Raw genomic sequence first — 13,109 nt, 5'->3', positions numbered from 1 at the left:
ATCTTTTGTAGAGGCAAGGTCTTTCTGTGTTGCCCAGGCTGGTCTGGAACTGCTGGACTCAAGCAATTTTCCCATCTATGCCTCCCAAAGTGCTGGGATTACAGGTGTGAGCCACACCAGGCCTGGCCAGGCTATGTTTATTATTAGACCCTCTATGATTAGGCTATATTATTAAGCTACTATTTATGGGGGTTTTTTGTTGTCGTTGTTGTTGTTGCTGTTTTGTGAGATGGAGTCTTGTCCTGTTGCCCAGGCTAGTGCAATGGCGCTATCTCAGCTCACTTTAACCTCTGCCTCCCAGTTTCAAGGGATTCTCCTCAGCCCCCTGAGTATATGGGATTACAGGTACGCACACCACACCTGGCTAATTTTTGTGTTTTTTAGTAGAGAAGGAGTTTCACCATGTTGGTCAAGCTGGTCTCAAACTCATGGCCTCAAGTTATCCACCAGCCTCAGCCTCCCAAAATGCTGGGATCGCAGGCCCGGCCTGTTGTTATTTAAAAAACAAAAAATTCTAATAGTGACGACATTTCTCCCAGTTGCCTAGGCTAATCATGAATCCTGAACTCAAGCCATCCTCCCAACTTGGCCTTCTAAAATGTTGGGATTATGGGTGTGAGCCCCGGCCAGCATGAATTTTCTAAGTCAGACCAAAGAACTATTGACAGATAATTTTTTGTTGAAGGAGGCTGTTCTGTGCATTGTTGGATATTTAGCAGCATCCCTGACCTCAATCCAATAGATGCCAGTAGCAACTCCCTCCCGATTATGATAACCAAAAATGTCTCCAGACATTGCCAAGTGTTGCAAAGGTCACTTCTCTGATATCATTTTATTTAACTTTCCAGCAACATTTGAAAAAAAAAAAAAAAAACCTGACCACCCTTTGTTTAAAAACTTTCTTTTCTGATTGTGTCAAAATTAAAGGGCTGGGCACGGTGGCTCACGTCTGTAATCCCAGCACTTTGGGAGGCCAAGACAGGTGGATCACCTGAGGTCAGGAGTTCCAGACCAGCCTGACCAACATGCAGAGACCCCGTCCCTACTAAAAATACAAAATTAGCCAGGTGTGGTGGCACATGCCTGTAATCCCAGCTACTCAGGAAGCTGAGGCAGGAGAATTGCTTGAACCCGGGAGGCAGAGGTTGCAGTGAGCCCAGATTGTGCCATTGCACTCTAGCCTGGACAACAAGAGCGAAACTCTTGTCTCAAAAAAAAAAAAAAAAAACCTTTCTCCTCTTGGCTTCTATGATACCACACTTTCCTGTATTTCTTACTCCTGTGGGTCTGATCTTGTTTTTTTCTGCTTTCCTCCTCCTATATCTAATCTCTATTGGAGTGCTCAAGAGGGTGGGTATGTACTCTCTTCTTTTGTTTATCCATATTCTCTTCTCAGGTAAACTCATCCAGGGCCTTAGTTAAAAGTAATTTTTATACACTGATGACTCCCCATTTCTTGTTTCCAGCCATGGAAATAACCAACGTCCCTGAATCTCCAGAATTATGTATCCAATTATTTATGTTACATCTTTACTTGGGTATCGAAAAAAAGATAGTTTGCCCTACGCAATGGCTCCCCACCCCATGCGGCAGAAGGATCCCTTGAGGAAAGGAGTTCAAGGCTGCAGCGATGTATGACTATGATAGCGCCACTGCACTCTAGCCTGGGCAACAGAGAGACCCTGTCTCTAAAAAAAAAAAGAAAGAAAAGAAAAAGAGATAGCTTAAATTTAACAGAACTTTTGATTGCTGAACCCCAAACCTTTTTTTCCCCATATATTTCCTATTTCTGAAAATGGCATCACTATCCATCGAATAGTTCTAGCCAAAAACCTAGTACTCGTGCCTGATTTTCTTATCTCTCCACATCTAGCCCATCAGCATACCCTGTAAACTTTACCTTCAAATACATCCTGATTTTGTTCACGTCTATCTCCATTGCAACCACCTTTGTTCCAGCCATAGTATGTTTTACTTGGACTACTGGAATCATTTCCTAATTATTCTCTTGGCCCTTATAGTCTCCACTCAGTATTCAGCATTTTTTTTTCTTTTGTTGAGACGGAGTCTCGCTCTGTTGCCCAGGCTGGAGTGCAGTGGTGCAAACTCGGCTCACTGCAACTTCTGCCTCAGGTTCAAGTGATTCTCCCCAGTAGCTGGGATTATAGGCACCCACAACCACACCCAGCTAATTTTTGTATTTTTAGTAGAGATGGGGTTTCACCGAGTTGGCCAGGCTGGTCTCATACTCCTGACCTCAAGTGATCCACCCATCTCGGCCTCCCAAAGTGCTGGGATTACAGGCATGAGTCATTGTGCCCAGCCAGTAATCAGCATATTTTTTAACATATAGTAGATCATGACAGTCCTTGTTTAAAAATCCTCCAAAGGGCGTAGTAGCCCATCCCAGCACTTTGGGAGGCCAAGTGGGGGCAGATTGCTTGAGCCAAGGAGTTCAACACTAGCCTGGGCAACATGGTGAAACCCTGGCTTTACAAACAAACAACAACAACAAAAATCCTCCAAAGGCTTTCAGTTGCCCTAAAACCCAAATCAAACTTACAACGGTCCTTTCAGGGCTCTGTATGAACAGCTCATTTCTATGTCTTTGTCTCATACTGTTTTGCCTCTGATCCAAACACAACGGTTTTCTTTCTGAATTTGAATATTTCAAGCTTGATCTGCCTCACGGATTTTGCATTTGATGTTTATTGCCAAGAATATTCTTCCCCTTCCCATGGCTAATTTCTTCTTTTTTTTGTTTTTCTTTTTTTTTTTTTTTTTTGAAATGGGGTCTCACTGTGTGCCCCAGGCTGGAGTGCAGTTGCGTGATCTCGGCTCACTGCAACCTTCGCCTCCCAGGCTCAAGCAATTCTGCCTCAGCCTCCCAAGAAGCTGGGATTACAGGCAGTTGCCACGAAGCTCGGCTAATTTTTGTATTTTTACTAGAGACGGGGTTTCACCATGTTGGCCAGGCTCGTCTCGAACTCCTGACTTCAGGTGATCTGCCAGCCTCGGCCTCCCAAAGTGCTAGGATTACAGGCATGAGCCACCATGCCTAGCTGATTCTTCTTATCAGAAAGGTCTCAATGTCATTGTAGTGGATGATGTTGGTGCCCCACCCAGATCCCTTTACCAAGCTGGCCTGCCCATACCAGCTGCTGTGAGTGTTCATGGCTATGGACTCATAGTTAGTTTATTTTCTAGAGAAATGTCCTGTATTAGTCTGTTTTCACACTGCTGATAAAGACATACCCAAGACTGGGTAATTTATAAAGAAAAAGAAGTTTAATGGACTCAAAGTTCCACGTGGCTGGGGTGGGCTCATAATCATCTCAGAAAGTGAAAGGCATGTTTCACATGGAGGCAGACAAGAGAACAGCATGAGAGCAAAGCGAAAGGGGTTTCCCCTTATAAAACCATCAGATCTCATGAGACTTATTCACTACCATGAGAATGGTACGGAGTGGGGGAACCGCCCCCATGATTCAATTATCTCCCAGTGGGTCCCTCCCACAACATAAGGGAATTATGGAGCTAGAATTCAAGATGAGATTTGAGTGGGGACACAGCCAAACCATATCATGCCCTCAGCCAAAGAGAAGCTTGTGAAGTCACACACATCACTACCTTACCTGGGAGGTTACGTATGTCACCATTTCCCACTTCCCTATGCTGGAGGCAACCCCATAGCCAATGACTGACTGAAATAAAAAGGGGAACAAAATGCTGACCTTGCCTTACGGTGGGGCCAACACAGTAGTCTCCCCCCTCACCTTATCTGCTGGGAGGAATGCGTTTCAAGACCACCAGTAGATGCCTGAAACAGCAAATAGTACATTTTCTTCCTATACATATGTATCTATGATAAAGTGTAATTTTTAAATTGGGCACAGTAAGGCTGGGCGCAGTGGCTCACGCTTGTAATCTCAGCACTTTGGGAGGCCAAGGCAGGTGGGTCGCCTGAGGTCAGGAATTCGAGACCAGCCTGGCCAACATGGTGAAACCCCGCCGTCTCTACTAAAACTATAAAATTAGCTGAGCATGGTGGCACATGCCTGTAATCCCAGCTACTTGGGAGGCTGAGACAGGAGACTTGCTGGAACCTGGGAGGCGGAGGTTGCAGTGAGCCGGGATTGCACCATTGCACTCCAGCCTGGGCAACAAGAGTGAAACTCCGTCTAAAAAAAAAAAAACCTGGGCACGGGGCACAGTAAGAGATTAACAAAAATAATAAAAATAAAGCAATTACAGCAATATACTGTAATAAAAGTTATGGGAATGTGGCCTCTTTCTCTCTCAAAATATATTACTGTACTGTACTCAGCCTTCTTCTTGTGATGATGTGAAATGATAAAATGCCTACATGATAAGATGAAGTGAGGTGAATGACATAGCCATTGTGACATAACATTAGGCTAATACTGACCTTCTGACCATACATAAGAAGGAGGATCATCTGCTTCTTGGTGATTCTGGGTCATCGAGCCGTGATGATGTGCATGGATGTCAGGGGCAATGACTAACAGGTTGGGGAGTGTATACATCATGGATAATGCTGGATAAAGGCATGATTCATATGTGAGGCAGGACAGAATGGGATGGCCCAGTATTTTATCGTGCACTCGAACAACACAATTTAATACGCATGAATTGTTTATTTCTGGGATTTTTCCATTTAATATTTTTGGACCACGGTTGACTGCAGGTAACTGAAACTGTGTAAAGCAAAATTGCAAATAATGAGAGACTACTGTACTGTGTTGCAACTCATGCTCCAAGGCTGCCTTTGGACCTGGCTAAGGTTAAACTATAACTGAGATGGTATATTTGCTTACCTTTGCAAGAAATTTGTCCGTTTCATGTAAGTTATCAAGTTTATTGGCATAAAATTTTAATCATATTCCTCTTTTAATATCTGTAGAATTTGAAGCCGGGCACGGTGGCTCACGCCTGTAATCCCAGCACTTTGGGAGGCTGAGGCGGGTGGATCGAAAGGTCAGGAGATCGAGACCATCCTGGCTAACACGGTGAAACCCCGTCTCTACTAAAAATACAAAAAAAGAATTAGCCTGGTGCGGTGGCGGTCGCCTGTAGTCCCAGCTACACCAGAGGCTGAGGCAGGAGAATGGCGTGAACCCGGGAGGCGGAGCTTGCAGTGAGCGGAGATCGCACCACTGCACTCTGGCCTGGGCGAAAGAGCAAGACTCCGTCTCAAAAAAATATATATATATATATCTGTAGAATTTGTAGTGATGTTACTTCTTTAGTTTCTAATATTGGTAGTCTTCTGTCTTTTTTTTCTTTTTCTTTTTTTAATTAACCTTCATTTATTTGGGTATGTCTCCTTTATTTCTTGATCACTTAATTTTATTGGTATTATCAGAGAACCAGGTTTTAATTTCATTCATTTTTCTGTATTGCTTTCCTGTTTTCTATTATACTGATTTCTACTCTTATAATTATTATTTCCATTCTCTCATTTACTCTATTTTATTTTGTTCTTTATTAGTTTCTTGAGGTAGAAGCTAAGGTTATTGAGGCTGTTCTTTTCTAATATTGGTGTCTAGTACTATAAATTTCTTTTAAGTACTGCTTTATAGGCATCCCACAAGTTTTGATTTTTTTCATTAATCTAAATTATAGGACTTTCCTTTTTATTTTTTATTTTTTGAGGTGGAGTTTTCCTCTTGTTGTCAAGGCTGGAGTGCAATGGCGCGATCTTGGCTCACTGCAACCTCTGCCTCCTGGGCTGAAGCAATTCTCCCGCCTCAGCCTCCAGAGTAGCTGGTACTACAGGCGCGTGCCACTAGGCCCAGCTAGTTTTATTTATTTATTTATTTATTTATTTATTTATTTATGTTTTAGAGTCTCACTCTTTCTCCCAGGCTGGAATACAGTGGTGTGATCTGGGCTCACTGCAACCTCCGCCTCCTGGTTCAAGCGACTCTCATGTCTCAGCCTCTGAGTAGCTGGGATTACAGGTGCTTGCCACCACGCCCGGCTAATTTTTGTATTTTTAGTAGAGATGGGGCTTTGCCATGTTGACCAGGCTGGTCTCAATCTCCTGACCTCAGGCGATCCAACCATCTCCACCTGCCAAAGTGCTGGGATTACAGAAGTGAGTCACCGTGCCTGGCGGACTTTACTTTTTTAGAGAAGTTTTAGGTTTCAAGAAAAATTGAGCAGACAGCTGGGCGTGGTGGCTCAGCATGTAATCCTAGCACTTTGGGAAGCCGAGGTGGACAGACAGATCCCTTGAGCCCAGAAGTTTAAGACCAGCCTGGGCAACATGGTGAAATCCCATTTCTACCAAAACTACAAAAAACAGCCGAACATGGTGGCTCAGGCCTGTAGTCCTAGCTGCTTGGCAGGCTGAGGTGGGAGGATTTCTTGAGCCAAGGAAGTCGAGGCTACGGTGAGCGAAGATTGCGTCACTGCATTCCAGCCTGGGCAACAGAGGGAGAACCTATCTCAAAAAACAAAAAACAAACAAACAAAACAAACAAATAAAATATTGAGCAGAAAGTAGAGTTCTTATATACCTTTCCACCTGCACCCCATAGGGTTTTCTCTTATTGCTAACATCGTGCATAAGTATAGTGCATTTTGTACATTAATGAATATTGATACATTATTATTAAAGTTCATAGTTGACATTAGGATTCACTTTTTGTGTTGCGCAGTTCCTTAGGTTTTGACAAATGGTGCTTTCACTTTTTATCAGTTTAAAATGCTCAGAAATTTCCCTTTTGATTTATTCTTTATCCCATGGGTGATCTGGAAGCTTGTTATTTAGTTTCTAAAAACTTGGAGATTTTCCAAATAGCATTCTCCTATATAAATACCTAGTTTACTGAACTCTGGTCAAAGAACATAGTCTATATGATTGGAATCTTTTAAAATGTATTCGTGTTTGTTTTATGGCCTTGATTATGGTCTGTCTTGTAATTATTCCTTGTGAATCTGAAAATAATGTGTATTCTGCTGTTGATAGGTGGTCTGTTCTATAAATGTCAATTAGACAAGTTGGTTGATACTGTTGTTCAAGTCTTCTGTATCGTTACTGATTTTCTGTCTGCATGTTCTATCAATTATTGAGAGATAAGTGCTGAAATCATTAATTGTGGATTTATTCCCGTAGTTCTAAAGCACTTGGAATCATGTATTTTGAAGCTCTGTTATTAGATATTTAAGAAAGGGAATAGTGGAGGGCAGAGAATCTGATGCTGAGATCAGGAAGGAGACTGAGTTAGTTTTTTCATTGTTGTTTTTTTTTTTTTTTTTTTTTTTGAGACGGAGTCTCACTGTCGCCCAGGCTGGAGTGCAGTGGCGTGATCTTGGCTCACTGCAAGCTCCACCTCCCAGGTTCATGCGATTCTCCTGCCTCAGCCTCCCGAGTAGCTGGGACTACAGGTGCCCGCCACCTCGCCTGGCTAATTTTTTGTATTTTTAGTGGAGACGGGTTTTCACCATGTTAGCCAGGATGGTACTGATCTCCTGGCCTTGTGATCCTCCCGCCTCAGCCTCCCAGCATGCTGGGATTACAGGCGTGAGCCACCATGCCCAGCCCGTTTTTTTTTTTAATTACATATGTGATAACTGAAAATGAATCATGAAAGGATACCAATTGGGAAGTTTCAAATAAACTGTTCACAGATGACATGATTATCTATGTAGAAAATTCCAAGAAGTCAATTTTTTAAACTCTCCCAAAACTAATAAGTTATCATAGCAAGGTTGCTTGATACAGCTTAATATTTTGGAAACCAATTGTTTTCCTACACACTAGCAATAAACCACTGGAATTTGAAATTAAAAATACAGTGCTGTGTACATTAGCACCAAAAATTTGAAGTACTTAGGAATAAATCTAACAAAATATGGACAAGACCTAACAAAACTCTGATGAAAGAAAGAAAAGAAAATATAAATAAATAGATATTCTATGTTCATGAATAGGAAGTCTCACTATGATGTCACTAGATGTCAGTTCTTACCGATTGGATTTATAGATTCAATGCAATTCAGCCAAAATCTCAGTAAGTTATTTTGGAACTTACTGGAACTTGTTGGAAATCAACAAACTGATTCTAAATTTTATATGGAAAGGCAAAAGACCCAAAATAAAACAATACTGAAGATAGAGAATAAAGTAGGAGGACTGATCTACTGACTTCAAGACTTACTGCAAAGCTACCATAATCAAGAACAAACAGGTCAATGGAATAGAATAGAAAGTCCAGAAGTAGGCTGGAGACGGTGTCTCACACCTATAATCCCAGCATTTTGAGAGCCCGAGGCAGGCGGATCACTTGAGGTCAGAAGTTCGAGACTAACCTGGCCAACATGGTGAAACCCCATCTCTAGCAAAAATACAAAAGTTAGCCAGGCGTGGTGGCATGTGCCTGTAATCCCAGCTACTCAGGAGGCTGAGGCACAAGCATTGCTTGAACCCAGGAGGTGGAGGTGAACCCAGACCACGCCACTGCGCAATAGACTGGCCAATAGAGTAAGATTCTGTCTTAGAAAAAAAAAAGAAAGTCCAGAAATAGACCCCACCAATACAGTCAATTGATCTTTGACAAAGAAAACAAAGCAATTCAATGGAGAAAGGATAGTCTTTTCAACAAATGGTGCTGGAACAATTGGACATCAACATGCAAAAGAATGGATCTAGACAATGGCCTTATTCCTTCATAAAAGTTAATTAAAAAGAACTCACAAACCTAAATATAAGACACTCGATGAGAGAACTTTTATAACATTTGAGAATATCTAGGTGATCTTCACTTAGCAATGAGTTTTTAGATTCAACACCAAAAACATGATTCATGAACGAAGAAATTCGTAAGTTGGACTGTTGGTTAAAATTAAAAATTTCTGCTCTGTGAAAGACACTATTAAAAGAATGAAAAAACAAGCCAGAGAATGGGAGACAATATTTACAAAATACATATCTGATGAAGGATATGTATCTCAAATATATAGAGTCTTAAAACTCAACGTTAAAAAACAAGCAACCAGTTGTACAACATGGTGATTACAGTTAATGACAATATATTGTATTTTTGAAAAATACTTATAGTAGATGTGTTTGTTTGTTTGTTTGTTTGTTTGTTTTTTGAGATGGAGTCTTACTCTGTCACCCAGGTTGGAGTGCAGTGGCGCAGTTTCAGCTCACTGCAACCTCTGCCTCCTGGGTTCAAGCGATTCTGCTGCCTCAGCCTCCCAAGTAGCTGGGATTACAGGCATGCGCCACCACACCTGGCTAATTTTTGTATTTTTAGTAGGGACGGGGTTTCACCATGTTGGCCAGGCTGGTCTTGAACTCCTGACCTCAACTCATGTGCCTGCCGTGGCCTCCCAAAGTGCTGAGATTACAGGTTTGAGCCACCATGCCCAGCCTTAGAGAGTAGATTTTAAGTATTCTCACCAAAATAAATAAATAAATAAATAAGAGATAATACATGTGTTAAGTAGCTAGATATAACCATTTCAAAATGTATTTTATTTTATTTATTTTATTTATTTGTTTCTGAGACAGAGTCTCACTGTGTCGCCCAGGCTAGAGTGCAGTGGCACAATTTGGGTTCACTGCAACCTCCGCCTCTTGGGTTCAGCAATTCTCCTGCCTCAGCTGCCCAAGTTGCTGGGATACAGGTGCCTGCCACCATGCCCGGCTAATTTTTGTAGTTTTTGTAGAGATGGGGTTTCGCCATGATGGGCAGGCTGGTCTTGAACTCCTGACCTCAAGTGATCTGCCCATCTTGGCCTCCCAAAGTGCTGGGATTATAGGTGTGAGCTACTGTGCCCGGACTTAGAGAGTAGATTTTAAGTATTCTCACGAAAGAAGAGATAACTTTGTGAGGTAACACGTGTTAATTAGCTAGCTTTAGCCATTTCACAAGGCACATATATTTTAAAACATCGTATTTTACATGAGAAGCATGTAAATTTGTTTTGTTTTGCTTTGTTGAGATGGAGTCTCGCTCTGTCACTCAGGCTTGAGTGCAGTGGTGCAATCTCGGCTCACCACAACCTCTGCCTTCCTGGTTCAAGCGATTCTCCTGCCTCAGATTCCTGAGTAGCTGGGATTACAGGCGCGCGCCATCAGGTCTGGCTAATTTTTGTATTTTTAGTAGAGACCGGGTTTCACCATGTTGGTCAGGCGGGTCTCGAACTCCCAACCTCATCATCCACCTGCCTTGGCCTCCCAAAGTGCTGGGATTACAGGTGTGAGCCACCACGCCCAGCCGAGAAGCATGTAAAATTTTATCTGCCAATTTTAAAAACTGCAAAATCATTTTCTAGTAAGGTTGAGCCAAGTTATATGTCTAACAGCAGTGTTTGAGAGTATCCGTCTAACCATAACTTTGTTGCAGTGAATAATAAAACAGGATGTGATATAAATGTGTGTATGTAACATATAATTATAAGCCAATTTGGATGGCAAAAAAGAAAAGAAAAAAAAAGAAAGGGGCTAGGGCTAGGATTTTCACTGCTAGAAATAAAAACAGCAATCCAATTATGGCCCAAATAATCAAAAACAGGCAAAACGATGTGAATGGACACCTCACCAAAGAAGATAATACGGAAGGCAAACAAGCACATGAAAAGGTGCTGAACACTACACAGTATTCCACTAGGGAATTGCAAATTATAACAACAATAAAATACCAGTATACATCTATGAGAACGCAAAAAACCCAAACCACTGACAAAAAATGCTGGTGAGGATGTGGAGACACAAGAACTCTCAATCATTGCTGGGGGGAAGGCAAAATACTACCTCCACTCTGGAATACAGTATGGCAGTTTCTTACAAAACCAAACACACTATTAACATATAATCCAGCAATTTCACTCCTTGGTATTCACCCAAATGAGTTGAAAACTTACGTTTACACAAATATAAAACATATATTTACACACACACAAAAATACATAGATGTCTATAGCAGCTTTATTCATAATTGCCAAGACTTGGAAGCAACTAAGAAGTCTTTCAATAGGTGAATGGAGGCCGGGCGCAGTGGCTCACATCTGTAATCTCAACATTTTGGGAGGCTGAAGGGGATGAATCACTTGAGCTCAGGAGTTCAAGACCAGCCTGGGCAACACGGCAAAACCATGTCTCTACAAAAAATACAAAAATTTAGCCTGGCGTGGTGGCATACACCTGTAGTCTCAACTACTCAGGGGCGCTGAGACAGGAGAATTGCTTGAGTCCAGGAGGTCGAGGCTGCAGTGAGCCGAGATTGTGCCACTGCACTCCAGCCTAGATGACAGAGTGAGACCCTGTCAAAAAAAAAAAAAACACAGAGGTAAAGAAAAGAAAAAAAGGTGAATGAATAAACAAATACTATTCAGCCATAAAAAGATAGGAGCTTGTAATCCCAGCACTTGGGAGGCCAAAGCAGGTAGATCACGAGGTCAGGAGATCGAGACCACGGTGAAACCCCGTCTCTACTAAAAATACAAAAAATTAGCCGGGCGTGGTGGCAGGCGCCTGTAGTCCCAGCTACTCGGAGAGGCTGAGGCAGGAGAATGGCGTGAACCTGGGAGGCGGAGCTTGCAGTGAGCCGAGATTGCACCACTGCACTCCAGCCTGGGCGACAGAGCGAGACTCCGTCTCAAAAAAAAAAAAAAAAAAAAAAAAGATAGGAGCTGCTGGGAGCAGTGGAATCCCAGCACTTTGGGAGACTAAGGTGGGAGCATTGCTTGAGCCCATGAGTTTAAGAGCAGCCTGGACAATACAGTGAGACTCTCTTTCTAGCAAAAATAAAATAAAATATAATAAATAAATAAATAAACCTGAACTATCAAGTCTTGAGAAGATATGGAGGAAACTTAAATACATATTGCTTAGTAAAAGAAGCCAATCTAAGAAGGCTATATGCTTCTTAGTAAAAGAAGCAATCTAAGAAGGCTATATATGATGCCAACTATATGACATTCAGGAAAAGGCAAAAACTATACAGACAGTACAAGAAAAAAAATGAGTGGTTGCCAGAGGAGGGTGGGAGAGGGAGAGATGAATAGATGAACACAAGGGATTTTTAGGACAGTGAAACTATTCTGTATGATACTGTAATAGTAAATACATGACAGAGTGCTGTTGGCAAACTCTATAAAACTGTACAACACCAAGAACAAGCCACAATGTAAGCTACACACTTTAGTTAATAATGTATCCATATTGGTTCATCAGTTGTAACAAATACTAATGCAAGGATCTAAAGCACATAAAATTGGAACAATACAGAGAAGATTAGGCCCCTGCACAAGGATGACACACAAATTTGTAAAGTGTTCCATATTAAAAAAATAAATTTAAAAATAAAACAAAAAATAATAAGGGAAAGCCTATTGGAGTTGCTTTCAAGATGGCCGAATAGGAACAGTTCTGGTCTACAGGTCTGAGCGAGATTGACACAGAAGATGGGGCCGACAGACACCTCATACAGACGGATGCCCCTCTCGGACGAAGCTTCCAGAGGAAGGATCAGGCAGCAATATTTGCTGTTCTGCAGCCTCTGCTGGTGATACCCAGGCAAACAGGGTCTGGAGTGGACCTTGCTGAGTAGGCCAAGCCTCAGCAAACCCCAACAGACCTACACCTGAGGGGCCTCTCTGTTAGAAGGAAAACTAACAAACAGAAAGGAATAGCATGAACATCAACAAAAAGGACATCCACACCAAAACCCCATTTGTAGGTCACCAACATCAAAGACCAAAGGTAGATAAAACCACAAAGATGGGGAGAAACCAGAGTAGAAAGGCTGAAAATTCCAAAAACCAGAACACCTCTTCTCCTCCAAAGGATCACAACTCCTCGCCAGCAAGGAAACCAAACTGGATGGAGAATGAGCTTCACGAGTTGACAGAAGGGGGCTTCCGAAGGTCAGTAATAACAAACTTCTCTGAGCTAAAGGAGCATGTTCTAACCCATTGCAAGGAAGCTAAAAACTTTGAAAAAAGGTTAGATGAATGACTAACTAGAATAATCAGTGTAGAGAAGAACTTAAATGACCTGATGGAGCTGAAAACCACAGTATGAGAATTTCGTGAAGCATACACAAGCTTCAATAGCTGATTCAATCAAG

The 13,109-nt window shown here is 42.0% G+C and overlaps 1 pseudogene; it reads left to right on the top strand.

Annotated features, from left to right (window-relative positions):
- The first annotated feature begins 12,226 nt into the window (after positions 1-12,226).
- LOC129490836 (uncharacterized) lies at positions 12,227-12,327 on the top strand (annotated as a pseudogene).
- The last annotated feature ends 782 nt before the right edge of the window (positions 12,328-13,109 follow it).

The sequence above is a fragment of the Symphalangus syndactylus genome, chromosome 9, assembly GCF_028878055.3.
Source record: "Symphalangus syndactylus isolate Jambi chromosome 9, NHGRI_mSymSyn1-v2.1_pri, whole genome shotgun sequence".
In the NCBI taxonomy this organism is placed as follows: domain Eukaryota; kingdom Metazoa; phylum Chordata; class Mammalia; order Primates; family Hylobatidae; genus Symphalangus; species Symphalangus syndactylus.
Note: the sequence above shows the minus strand (reverse complement) of the source record. Positions and strands in the feature narration are given on the sequence as shown.